This window comes from Gorilla gorilla, chromosome 19 (genome assembly GCF_029281585.2).
Source record: "Gorilla gorilla gorilla isolate KB3781 chromosome 19, NHGRI_mGorGor1-v2.1_pri, whole genome shotgun sequence".
NCBI classification, from domain to species: domain Eukaryota; kingdom Metazoa; phylum Chordata; class Mammalia; order Primates; family Hominidae; genus Gorilla; species Gorilla gorilla.
Genome location: NC_073243.2, coordinates 90098223 through 90112397, shown reverse-complemented (window position 1 = coordinate 90112397; position 14175 = coordinate 90098223). Strand labels below are relative to the sequence as shown.

General features: G+C 33.1%; 1 protein-coding gene across 5 annotated transcripts in view; it reads right to left on the bottom strand.

The window, feature by feature from the left end:
• CDH12 (cadherin 12) overlaps positions 1-14175 on the bottom strand; it is a 1104089-nt gene that overhangs the window by 35846 nt on the left and 1054068 nt on the right. The window lies entirely within an intron of this gene.

Genomic DNA, 14175 nt, shown 5'->3' with positions numbered 1-14175 from the left:
TGCTTACACATTGGGAATAAAAAATGTCTGCAGAATAGTATTATTAATATATTTTACATATGAGAAAAGAGAAAGCATAGAGACATGAAGGAATTTGTCCAAATTAACATAGTTAGAAAATTTTAGATTAATGTTTGAACCAGGTCATCAATGTTTCCCATATAATTATTATTACACAGTCTTACCAATTTTAAATATAACATTTTATGGGAAATTATTTTGCTAATCAAAAGGCACAATACACAAAATATTTGTCATCATTTTATTCTAGCCTGGAACCAAAGAGAGATCATTTCAAACAATGGCTGAAAGCAGATGGCATCATTGTTAGTCAGCCCCTTGGAATCACCACTCCAAAGAAAGTATTCATTGTGAAAAGTCAGTAAAGGGATGTGTATCTCAACATAAAAAACTATTTATTTTGACAAGCTGATTATTTGAAACTGTAGCAGTTTGTATGTTATTTCAGTTCTAGATCACCTGCATTTACAAGTGAAATACATCTGAAATATATCATTCCACACTAGTCTGTATCTGTTAGTACAGGTATACCTTATTTCATGGCTCTTCACTGTATTGTACTTCACTCCTATTGCTGTTTTTACAAACTGAAAGTTTGTTGCAACCCTGTGTCAAGCAAGTTCATCGGCATCATTTTTCCAACAGTAAGTGCTCACTTCATATTTGTGTCACATTTTGGTAATTATTATATTTCAAACTTTTTAATTAATATTACAACTGTTAGGGTGATCTATGACAGTGATACCTGATGTTACTATTGAAATTATTTTGAATAACAATGAATTATTTTGAGGCAAATGAACTGCACCCATATAAAATTGTAAACTTAATCAATCAACGTTGTGTGTCCTGACTGCTTCACTAACCAACTATTCCCCCATCTGTCTCCTGCTCCTTGGGCCTTCTCTAGTCCCTGAGACACAACAATATTGAAAATAAGTCGAGTAATAATTCTACAGTGGCCTCTAACTGTTCAAATGAAAGTCACACATATTTCACTTTTAATTAAAAGCTGGAAATGATTAAGCTCCGTGAGGAAGGCATGCCTAAAGCCAAGATAGTCCAAAAGCTAGGCCTCTCATGCCAAACAGCCAAGTTGTGAATGCAAAGGAATAGTCCTTGAAGGAAATTGAAAGTGCTACTCCAGTGAAGACAGGAATGATTAAAAAGCAAATGAGTTTTGTTGTGGTTATAGAGAAACTTCAGTGGTCTGGATAGAAGATAAAGCCAGTCACAACATTCCTTTAAGCCAAAGCCTAACCCAGAATATAGCCCTAGCTGTCTTCTGTTCTATGAAGGTGGAGAGAAGTAAGGAAACTGCAGAAGAAAAGTGTGAGCTAGCAGAGTTGGTTCATGAGGTTTAAGGAAAGAAGTCATCTCCATAACATTAAAGTGCAAGGTAAAGCAGGAAGTACTTATGTAGAATCTGCAGCAAGTTATCAAAAAGATCTAGATAAGATCATTGATGAAGGTGGCTACACTAAACAACAGATTTTAAATGTATACAGAACAGCCTTCTATTGCAAGAAGATGCCATCAAGGACACTCAAAGCTAGAGAGGAGAAGTCAATGCCTGGCTTCAAAGCTTCAAAAAACAGCCTGACTCTCTTAGTAGAGGCTGATACAACTGGTGATTTGAAGTTGAAGCCAATGTTCATTAACCATTATAAAAATCCTACAGCCCTTATGAATTTTGCTAAATCTACTCTGCCTGTTGTCTTACAAATGGAACAACAAAGCCTGGATGACAGCACATCTGCTCACAGCATGGTTTATTAATTTTTTTTTTAAAGACAAAGTCTTGCTCTGTCACCCAGGCTGGAGTGCAATGGTGTGATCTCAGCTCACCACAACCTCCGCCTCCCAGGTTCAAGCAATTCTCCTGCCTCAGCCTCCTCAGTAGCTGGGATTACAGGTGCATGACACTACGCCTGGCTAATTTTTGTATTTTTAGTAGAGATGGGGTTTCACCATGTTGGTCAGGCTAGTCTCAAACTCAAGACCTCGTGATTAGCCCACCTCTACCTCCCAAAGTGCTGAGATTACAGGCGTGAGCCACCGCACCCAGCCAGTTTACTAAATATTTTAAGCCTACTGTTGAGACCCACAGCTCAGGGAAAAAAAAAAATCCTTTCCAAATATTACTGCTTATTGACAATGCACCTAGTCACCCAAGAGCTCAGACGGAGATGTATAAGGAAATGAATGTTGTTTTCATGACTGCCAACCCAACAACCATTCTAAAGTCCATAGACAAAAAATGTAATTTTGACTTTCAAGTCTTATTATTTAAGAAATACAGTTTGTAAGGCTATAGCTACCAAAGATAGTGACTTCTATGATGATTCTTGACAAAGTAAATTGAAAACCTTATGGAAAGGATTTATCATTTTAGATGCCATTAAGAACATTGGTGATTCATGACAGGAGGTCAAAATATAAACATTAACAGGATTTTGGAAGAAGTTATTCCAACCCTCATGGATGACTTTGAGGGGCCAAGATTTCAATGGAGGAAGTAACTGCAGAGGGGTGGAAATAACAAGAGAACTGAAATTAGAAGTAAAGCCCTAAGATGGGCCTGAATTGCTGCAATTTCATGATAAAACTTGAACAAATGGGGACTTGCTTCTTACAGATGAGCAAACAAGGTAGTTTCTTGAGATGAAATCTACTTTTGGTGAAGATGCTATGAATATTGTTGAAATCATAACAAAATAATTAAAATATTATATAAACAGTTAATAAACAGTGGCAGGTTTTAGGAGGATTGACTCCAATTTTGAAAGAAGTTCCATTGTAGGTAACTGCTACAAAACAGCATCACATGCTGCAGAGAAATATTTTGTGAATGGAAGAATTGACTGATACAGCAAACCTCATTTTTTTCTTAAGAAATTGCCCTAGCTACCCCAACCTTCAACAACCACCACCCCAATTAGTCAGTAGCCATCCAGTTCAAGGCAAGACCCTCTACCAGCAAACAAGATTACAACTTGCTGAAGGCTCAGGTGATCTTCAATGTTTTGTTTTTTGTTTTTTGTTTGTTTTGCAATAAAATATTTTTAACTAAGTCATGTACTTTTTTGGGCATAATTCCATTTCACACTGACTAGACTACGGTATAGTGTAAAGATGATGTTTATATGTACTGGCAAACGAAAAAATTGTTTGACTTGCTTTATTGCAATATTTGCTTTATCGTGGTAGTCTGGAACCAAACCTGCAATATATCCAAGGTATATCTGTAATTGATTTCTGAACCAGAAGATGCTTAATATTTATTAGAATAAAGCATGAGCCACGCTGTTAATCTAATTTTGACATTTCTTCTGTTTATTGGAGGAGTGAGAAAGCACTGATGTCTTCCAATTTCAATGTGGTACCTTAGCTCACATGAATGCTCTCAAAAATTAAAAATGAAGTTAAGGCACACCAAAAGGTCAGGAAACACAGAGATATAATGAGCTTAATTCTCCGTACCGCATATTCTTTTCTGAACAAGAAGGCATTTCTCAAAATACTTCTTTATAGCACCTCATTTAACTTGCCATATGCCTAATTTAAGAAGAAAATTGCCACTGAAACTCCTTATTAACTGTAGTATTTCTGAAAGATTTGCTGATGTAGGCTCACTGTGTTCAATTTTTCAATTTATTAAGTATTTGCTGAGTGTCCACTATACACTAGACATTGTTCTAGAGATGAGACATATAAAAATAAGTAAAGTATGATGCCCATCAGTGAAGACTTTAGTTGGGAAGCGTGTGTAAACAGACTGTTTCAATGCCTGAAAGAGAGATAGTAGAGAAGGCTCTGCAGGAGTGCCAAGAAAACACATTGAATGTAAAACCTAGTGCTTCAGGAAATCCTTTCTGCACATGATATTTGGCTGACATTAGAAGGCTATATGGAAATCATCCAAGAGGAGGTTGAAGCAGAAAAAGTGAGGGGAGGAAGAGACGGTGTTTTAGAAAACTGCAACAGCAGTAGCAAAACGACACAGGTGGTGTAGGGAGCTATCAGTTGTTCAGAATTACTATAGAAAACTATCTGAGAAGCACAATGACATGAAAAAAAATGAGTGATTTAGGTCAAGGAAGATCTTATACATTATAGTTAAAAAACTATTAATTTCTCTATAAGTAGTCCTTGGTGCATGATTTGTATTAGAAACTCTCAAATACAACTGAGAGGAATCACTGGTTTTTAATATATTTTTAATATTTTAAAAATATTTCAGATGTATAATAAAGTTGCAAGAATTGCACAATAAAGTTCCAAACATCTATCACTTACACTTATTATGTTAGTATTTTCCCATGTTTGTTTTATCGCTTTCTCTCTTCTCATGAGCACATGAGTTTTTGTAGAATCAAGATTTCAAGTTGTCTGACTTTGGTACCATTAAGCCACAGACATGCACTTCATATAGTCGTCAGTTTTTATTCTTTGATAATCTTTTCCTTTTGATTAGGTTGTTTAATCCATTCCCATTCAACAGCTAATATTGATATAATGGTATTTGCATTTGCCATTTTATTTTTAGGTTTTCTATATTTCTCATGTCTTTTTTGTTTATTTCTTCTCTACTCCTTTCTTTTACAATAAGTGGATATTTTCTAGTGTGAAATTATTTCTTTAATGATTTTTATTATATAATTTATTTTCTTAGTATCTGCTTTAAGTTTTGCCATATATGACTTAACTCATCAGATTCACATTCATACTAAATTAGAGTAAAATATAGAAATGTTTCTTCTATGTAGTTATGTGCGATAATTGTATATATTATATATGTTACATACATATATGTCACAAGTGCAATAAAACATTGTAACAATTATTAATTTTTATAGTTTTATGTAATGTTTGCATCCTGCCCCTCCTGGTAAGATATTATATCCCTTGACTGGTTGCGAAGGAAAGAGAAACCATGTCTTTTTACCACACCTGCCAGGTGGGCATTTGTATCAAGCCGAGCTGGGACATAGGAGTGGGAGCGGGGAGCAGGTTCTGGGTTAAGTGTCACTGTCTTTTGTTATTCTTACCAAGTTTTAGTAGCTTTTCTTGAATAAATTGTTCTTTATGTGCTGCATGCTCTTTGAAAATTTTCCAGAGACTGTAAATGAGCGTCTTTTATTTTTTAAAGAAACGAATGTCATTTATTTTTGTTTCACTGGGGAGTGCGTCTATAGATCGCATCCTGCTGCCATTCATTAAGTGGAAACTCCATTCATTTTTGAAAATCCCTTACTCTTTTCTTGTGAATTCCAGTTAACTTGCATGATATTTTTCAAAGCTTTTCTTTACTTCCATCTTTGAAAATCTCTGCAATGAACAGATCATTCTTTAATGCTAATAATATTCAATTATTATGTAGATGTTGGCAAATATAGCACAGCTTGTATACATTTTGTGTATGTGACGTGATTATCCTACTTACCCAAAGTTTGTTAAATTTCTTGAGAGCAGAGACTAGCTTTGTTCATCTCTGTGTTGCCAAGGACCTGGGATGTTGTTTGTACATAGCACCTGCCACTTAAATATTGTATTGAATTCTTTGCACAGATCCTATTCTTCCTGCCTGTATAATAGTTACATATTTCTACAACAAGGGAACATATTTAGAGCTTTAAGACGGTCTTATTTGGGACAATCAATTATTTCTGATTTGATGAGGACTTTCTCAGTTTTTACAGTGAGTGTCTTTAGGCCCAGAAAACTCCTCAAGAGTTTTCCCAGATAAGATTGGGAAAATTGATCACCTTGTTTATAGTTAATATTTGTAGCATATGTTATAATTTAACAAATTGATTCAAACAGAAGCCTAACTTCATGCAGTGAATCACCACATATACAGGTTATGTTTAAATGTAATTTTAGGTATTTTTGATAACGAGTTTAAAATTCAAAGACTTACATAATATATACATCAAATAATATGTTTATTTCTTAGTTATGTGTTTCTGTATATCAATCCACTAGGATCCAATATCTTGCAAGCTCAGTAAACATATTTAATTTTTTAGTTCATTCAGCCTAATGCTGAAGTAGAATTTGCAATACATAGATTAACCACCACTGAGATGCAATGAAATGTAGCATGAAGCACAGTAATTTTTTTGTATAGACAGAATTAGGGTGATATACATTTTATTCACTTACCTTGTGCAATTAGTTTAGGGATCTTTCATTCCAATATCTATTCTCCTTATGTTCTATAAAATTTGGAAAATAATACCTCCCTAATAGTGTAACCATGAGTGTTGTTATAAAAATGAAATAAGATAAAATATATGTTGCATAGGGATAGAGTCACGTGTATCAGCGTGTGAGTGTATGTGTATGTCCTTTTCCCCCTTTCTCCCTCTCCTTTCATACTATTTTGTATTACTTCCCAGATAAAAACTCTTCCTTACCCACACATTTTCTTATCTGGCATCAAGTCGTGGCACACATAACCTTCAACTTTCTAGTATTTGAACTACGAAGCTCCCACACAAACTCGTACAGTACAAACCATAAACACAAATATCCAGGCTCTATTTCACACAATGGTGCTTCTGTTTGACTGTCATTCGCTACTTTCTGGTATCTAATTTTTATCTCTGTCACCTTGTGAGACTTGGCAAGCTCCTTTCTCTGCATGATATCCTCCAACAAAGCTTTATATCTTCTGGAATATAGCTGACACCCATTTGAACAGTTTCTACTCGGCTAAGCATCTTCAGCATCTTCTCATAGTTAGCCAGGTCTTAGACTACAGGCCTAATACTAGCTCCTGGCATCTTCCCAGTGCTCTGTCTATATGTGACTGACTAAAACCTGTGCCTGACTAAAGCACAAATATTTTCTATTGTGATATTTTATCCAATATAGCAACTGAGAGACATTTATTAGAAAAGACCATCAATGAACTTGCAATGAAACCATTCCTACATTTTCTGGACAGTTTTGGAAAAGATATGGCCCAGTTCTTAAAGGCATAGAAATTTTGAGGAGTTACAACCTCACAGAGTGAAACATCGTGTTTCTACTGTCGGGTTGCAACAGTCTACTTACAATCTAAGGATAAAATATTATTGGAATTGCAACTAATCACAACGGTATACCATGAACTATGTAATTTGGCCTAACAGATGAGTTTCAATGAGCAAAATATTTAAACAGAAAGTATGTGTGACTCATCTCATACTTATTTGGTGAGTAGATGGGATTCAAGTGAAAAAACGATTATATGATGATAATCTGTATATAATAAAATAAAACTGAGTTCATACAATTATGTACAGTGATTGTTGCTAAAAAAAAAGCTTTTAACATTTGAATAGAAATCAGAAATTAAAACATTAACCTAGTCTGCACAGGCCATTTGAGAGAGTATGGTTTTATTCCTATACTGTAAATTAGTTTTCAGAAACGCCTTTAAAATTTTTATTCTATTTATTAGGTAAGCATTTCCCTTAAAATTGTACTTTTCAATTTGCTTAATAATTTTCTCACCATCAATGGAAACGCTAACTTTGACCCTGCCCCAGTTCTCAACTACATGTGTAAAAAGAACTTGATGGTACCAAATTCCTCTGAAAGTACTACACCTCATTGTTTAAACAATAAAAATCTGCTAATAATGATACAGGTCAAAGTAGAAAATGTTACTTTGTTAAGATAATGATAGTAGATCAAACTGTCTTTACTCTTATCTCTTCTTAGTTGCCAGTGTTTTTGTTTTGCCTTTTGGAAGACAATTAAAGAAAGTAAATTCAGTTCAATTCATTTTAACAAACATTTTACTGAGCACCTAAGCCACCTGCAACAATATGTCAATTGTAATTTCTCCATCAGCAATCACAAATAAATCCCACTATGTTCCTCTCAAACTTTTTAAACTACCAGTTCCTACTTTCTTATCAATTTCTCTTTTTTCTTATCTTCCTCCTCATTTTTACTTTCCCCTTACTAGACTTAAAAGTTGTATCTTAAATGGTTTAGATGGTTTCTATTGCTTGTTTTAAATGTTTGATGAGAAACTATTTACAAAAGTATATCATTTAATAAAAGTAAGTCTTCTGTCTTTAAATTTCCCATTTGTACACATGCAATATGATTAAAATAGATCTCTAAAGAAGAAGAAATATACCATAATCTACATAATGTTGAAATTATAATTGTTGTATTTGTATTTTCCTCCAAGTTGCTTAAGCTTTCCTCTGCCCAGTCATACACGGTTTCTTATGGATCTGGAAGTTAACTTCAAAACTCTCTTCTACTCTGCCATTCTGTTGGTTATCTGACCACTGTATTTTGTCTTTAACTCAGAGCAAAAATAACTTTATCTTTGACAAGAACTTCTTCTGCCCCCAAAGCTTTACACCTGTCCTTTAGTTTATTCTGCGGACACCTTGAAGCAGCTTGCTCTAATAGAAAGAAAATGAGGTTTAGACAAATAATGATTAAGTCCAGGCTCTGTACTTAATAGCTTTAAACATCCTGAGTCTCAGTTTTATCAGATATTAAAAAATGCAGACTGTAATACCTGACTAAATAAGTAAAGAATGTGTGCAGTAAACGTTGATATCTGATATCTTCTGCTTAGAAGTATCTTTGACTCTAGGGACTTCAGAAGTCCCTTATTTTGGACTTGGTTGTCAGATCATTTCAATTTTCTTCCTCCCATTCATGTCACAGAACTTTCCTAATTTCCTCAGAAATCAAAGGCACCTTTTTGCTTTGCTCATGTTCTCCCCATAAAGACTTGCTAAATCCCTCTAGAGAGCATCTATTTCTTCCTTCTTACAAAACTGTACCATTTTTTAAACTTTACTTACTACCTGTTTGAATTGGTGTTAACAGTTTCTCTCAAATGAGAATAGCAAAAAAACTATTTTGTATTGTTCATTATACAGGGAGTTTTTTTCAAGTATGAAGAGTTCCTTACTGAATATATTGCTCTATTCATAATACAGTGCACTTATATGTGTAAATTGAATTATTTTATCTGACTTTTCTTATTGATAATGTCCTGGTCATATTTCAAACATGGGATGACTTAATTTACATTTTTGAATATTCAAACGTATTTATTCTGAAGTCCTTTTGAGAGAGCTTCATTATAACTATTTTGTTGAACTAAGTCCAGTGCCTGTTATCCCAGGTCACCACTGGATTTATTTACTCTTATTAGGTCATGGCCAAATGGCTCTGAAGAATGGTGCCATTTTATGTAGAGCTGCTTACCATTTGAAACCTAAATATAGACATCATATTTGAAAGAAAGGTTTTATTTTCCTCCTTTTCCTTCTACCTAAGCTTGCATTTCCTGCTTGTGAGTAGTCTACTGTTTAGCTAATTTGCGCTCTGAAAATTACTCATATTCCCTTAACTGAATGCTCTGGAACAGCTTATGAAATGATTCATTTCTCTTGTGTCCTTTTGATCACTGATTATTACAGTATTTTTCAAGAAGAGCATTTTGTATTTATTGTTTATATATTTAAAATAACTATTTTAATATATAAATATTATTACTATATATTTGGGACTATACTGAATAAAGTTTCACATACTGTGTGCAAAATTAATTTAATTTAAAAATTTTTCTTGACATAGAAGATATATTCTAGTGTATAATGCAATGTACTAATAAAATATAGCATGTATATGTATGTGGATATGTGCATGTGAGTTTTTTCAAATCTAAAATATACATAGATCTATATCTAGATGTGTAAATATAATGTCTTTTTTTCTTAAGGGCTCATACACCTGGGTGTTCTGGCATGATCTTTATGGGGATTAACCTCTGTTAGCAAATTGTAGTCCAGTTGATCTCTATTTTCTTAGCAAATTTTTTCTTCTTCTCTTTCTTGTTTGCTTTTTTTTGTTTTTCTTTTAGTAAAATGATTTTTCAGTTTCTTTGCTTCTATAAATGGAGTTAATACAAGCTAAATACGATCAGCACATTTGCAAAGAGACTTCATGCAAAAACCAACTTCAGAGAAATAATTCTCTTGTGGGTCCTAAACACTCAGTATACCACAGTTGTGAAAAAGATGAGTAGGGCAAAATCCCCAGAGATTAACACGTTCAGCTACTCCTGCAGTTTCTAAATTCTACATCTCCTTTTATTGGTTTGTTTGTTTCTGAGTTTCTTTGAGGTATTCCATATCAAACCTTCTCTTTTTCTTTTTATGTCCATCAATTTGTACAAAATATCTATTTTTTTCATTTAACATGTTTTGCATTGTTTCTGTATATTTGTTTCCTGTATACAGTCAAATGATCTTAGAATTTATAATATATTTTTTAGAGGTACTTTGAGTCCTAGCTATTGTTAAAAGCTAGCATTTGCCTTCACTTAGAATTAGTAAAGTAATTCATGAAGAATAGTTTTGTTATAGAAACTAACACACTTTTTTTTTCTTACTGTGAACTTTAAAATGTTTTTTTATGTAGAGCCCAATTTCTCATTTTGTATAACTCTAATCAGCTTTTCTCATTTTACATTTTATTATTCAGTTGGTAGAAAATTACTGTTATTTTTCATGGCATGCTTTCTGAGAAAGTACTAAATATTCATATAGGTATTGGAAGAAGAATATTATCCATATATATTATAGAACATTCATTAAGATAAAAGAGTTCATCTTTTTTGAGACCTCCATATCTGATCTATTTATGAATTCTTTAGTATTCACAATGTGAATCTTAATATAATGTATATATTCTCAAAATCATCAAAGAAGCATCTGACAACAAGTTCATGATTATTTGCAAAGCTATAGGATCATAATCCATACAAAAATAAATGTGATTTTTTTAAGATAGCACTTCCTATCAGTTAATTATTAGAGACAATTGTGATCCAACCTTTTGGAACAAATCTGAGGGTTGAAATACTGAAATTATCATAGTTTCTCAGATATTTTTCTAGATTTATAAAGGAAGTAACTGTGTTGATTTTTCTTCATGCAGAAAACACAAATGAGTACTGTGCCATTTTAATATTTAGCTGAAATTAGTATTATATAGGTCAAGTCATTCATTGAACAAATATTTATTAACTATCCACTTGTGCTAGGCAATATTTTAGGTGTGTGGGATCTATCAGTAAAAATGTAGAAAAATCTCTGCTGCTGTGCAATTTATATACTAATGGGAAGCAGAACAAAATAAATCACATATGTAGCACTAAATATGCCAGATATTGCTCTAGAAACATTTATACCAATACTTCATTTAATTCTCACAAAAATCTTGTGAGGTAGATGAGAAAGAGAGCATGGGCATTTTTTCAAACATTTAATAGAAGTTATACATACTGCTATAGAATGTCACACGATAGCTGGGCCTCTCTTTCTTCTCTCTCCCAAAGTGTGCTGTGTCTGAACTTATGTTTTTGCACACATGCTAAGATTTCTGTCATATTGAAAAGGGCCTTCAAATGCAAACCAGCTACTTTGATACTTTCTTAATCAAGAGTTTCTTAAAAATCAATTCCAATCGATTACAGCAATTTTTACAAAAGTGTGGTAAAAAGACTAGATTTGGAATATAAGATCATTTTTGTGGAGACAGGCATTTTTATTTTAACAACTAATTAGTATAATTTAACACTGTATTCTACTTTTGGTAGTTGAAAATGTTTTCTGATTATTATTTAAGTTACCTGCTTGATTTTAAGTGATGGGTTTTTGTTAGAAAGATCATTAAGCAAAAGCATAGATAAGATGACAAATACAGATGCCCCTTGACTTACCATGAGGTTACATCTCAACAAATCCATCATAAGTTGAAAATACCTTAAGTTGAAAATGCATTTAAGACACTTAAGCTCCTGAACATTCTAGCTTAGCCTAGTCTACCTTAAACCTGTTTGAGCAACTTATGTTAGCCTACATTTGGACAAAATCATCTAGCGCAAAGCCTGTCTTATAATAAAGAGTTGAATATCTTATGTAATTTATTGAATGCTGAACTGAAGGGGAAAAAAGGAATGGATGTATCGGTACTCAAAATATGGTTTCTACTGAATGCATATTGTTTTCACACCTTTGCAAAGTGAAAACATTGTAAGATGAATCTTTATGAGTCGGGGAACAATCTGTACACTTTTAAATTGCACTATTAACCACTGTAATTTTGAGTTTGTATATGGAAGTCTATGTACATAAAATAGATTTTCTTTACATCATCATTCTGTTATTATTTAATTCTTTTGACATGGATTAAAATTAAATAATCTATTTTTTAAATTTAATAAAAATATGATTAAGTTCTATTTTTAAATTTATTCCAAGGATAACAGACTTTTACACATTTGGAACAAAAGAAAAGCAGTACATATTGAGCAAAATTACCCACTGAAATCTTTCTGTAACCCAAATCACTAATACTCAAAGTAAATAATATCTTTCAGTGTAACTGGATAATCAACAGTTTTAACTTCCTAAACTCAAGAACTTGCTGTTATGAAGAGCCCCTACTTCACTAATGTTGGATATACTTAATCCAGTCTCATTTGACTCACTAGAAATTGTTTCTGTGAACTATATAATAGCAGTGTTCACCTCAAACAAATATACAGCATTAGAAACAAGAAATCAGTGCATCAAAAGGCAAAGGCTAGAAAAGTAAAGAATAACTAGAAATTAAGCTGGGGCCAAAGGGTGAGAGTAAGGAACCAGACGGGGTGTGTTTGCTAGTCATGAAACCTGAGAGAACCTTTCTTCAAAACGGGCTCAGTCCTTGGTTGTGGCATTGATGTGGCTCTTTGCTGTGCTTAGTGGTGATGATGATGATGATGATGATGAAGGTGATGAAGATGATGATGATAAAATACCCAAGGTCCTAAATTAATATCTTGCACAATAACTCTGTGAAAAGACAGTTAAGCAAAGGAAAACAAAACAAACAGCATATCTAACCACGTCGAGTAATTTTACACTTTAATTCTTAGTTTTCACAAGGTATTTTCACTCTCATTCTTAAGTGGGTAAACACATTTTCACAACAAGGAAAGATGATGCCTCATACCCCATGTTTCCTTAGCTCACATTATTCAAGTTTGTTGTTCACTCCAAGGACATGGAACAAAGACAGGTTTCATGTTGATTCAAAAACAGCTCTGTCTCTTGACAACCCCTCGTGGGGATCAATTAGATCCATCTGTGTCAAGTGGGCCGACTGCTACTCATTAGAACTAAGACTTGGTATACTACTTTATTTCATATAAAGTAGCACTTGTCAGATACTAGCTACTGTGACATAAAACGTACAAAATAAAAAACACACTTACAGCAGGAGAATTTCTTTCACGTTAACCTTTCTCTGTTCCTCACACCAGGGTCTTGACTCTAACAATTTTCTTGAATTTGGAACGTGTATCTTTACCTAATAATGTTTTTTACTTAGGAAATTTTTGATTTTTCTAGTTCTTAAGTATTGCCTTAAAATAATGTTTTTCTTAATATTTTGGCCTCATGATTCTTTTATGTCTTCAAAATACAACAAACAGTAAATTAAACAACATAGCACGTTCTCTACTCTAGATACACAGTTTCTCTATGTAAATTCTTATTTATTGACCTGCAGAGAGTTTTAATTAATCTTCATTTACCTTTTAATTATTTTTGTTGCAACCTTCAATTTTTTTTCAATAACTGTTCATATTTAAAAAAAAACCTGTAAATCTATTCACCAGGCATCTTCTACTTTTGTAATTATCAACAGAACATCCAAGGGCTTCAGAAATAAAAGACTGATAAATAATGTTAGGTTAATACATAACAATTACCAAGGCAGCAGATTTTGGGGAATACCTAACAAATATTGAATGTACATGTGGATGTGTGTGTGTGTGTGTGTGTGTGTTTGTGTGTGTGTGTCTGCATATAGCCCTATAAACCATATACGGTTTTCTGGAACTTAACTGGAAGTGAATCATGTTGTAATATGGAAATTTAAAACAATAGTTTGAATTCAGTGAGTAAATTGGTTAGCATTCAGCCTGAAATGTACAGGTGCTCAGTAATTGTTATACTTATTTCTTTTTAAAAGACAGATGAGCTTTTTTAGAGTTCTCTCCTGATTACTGATTCTCTTCAAGAATAAAAGCATTTGTTATGGACTGGATGTTATGTTTCCCCAAAA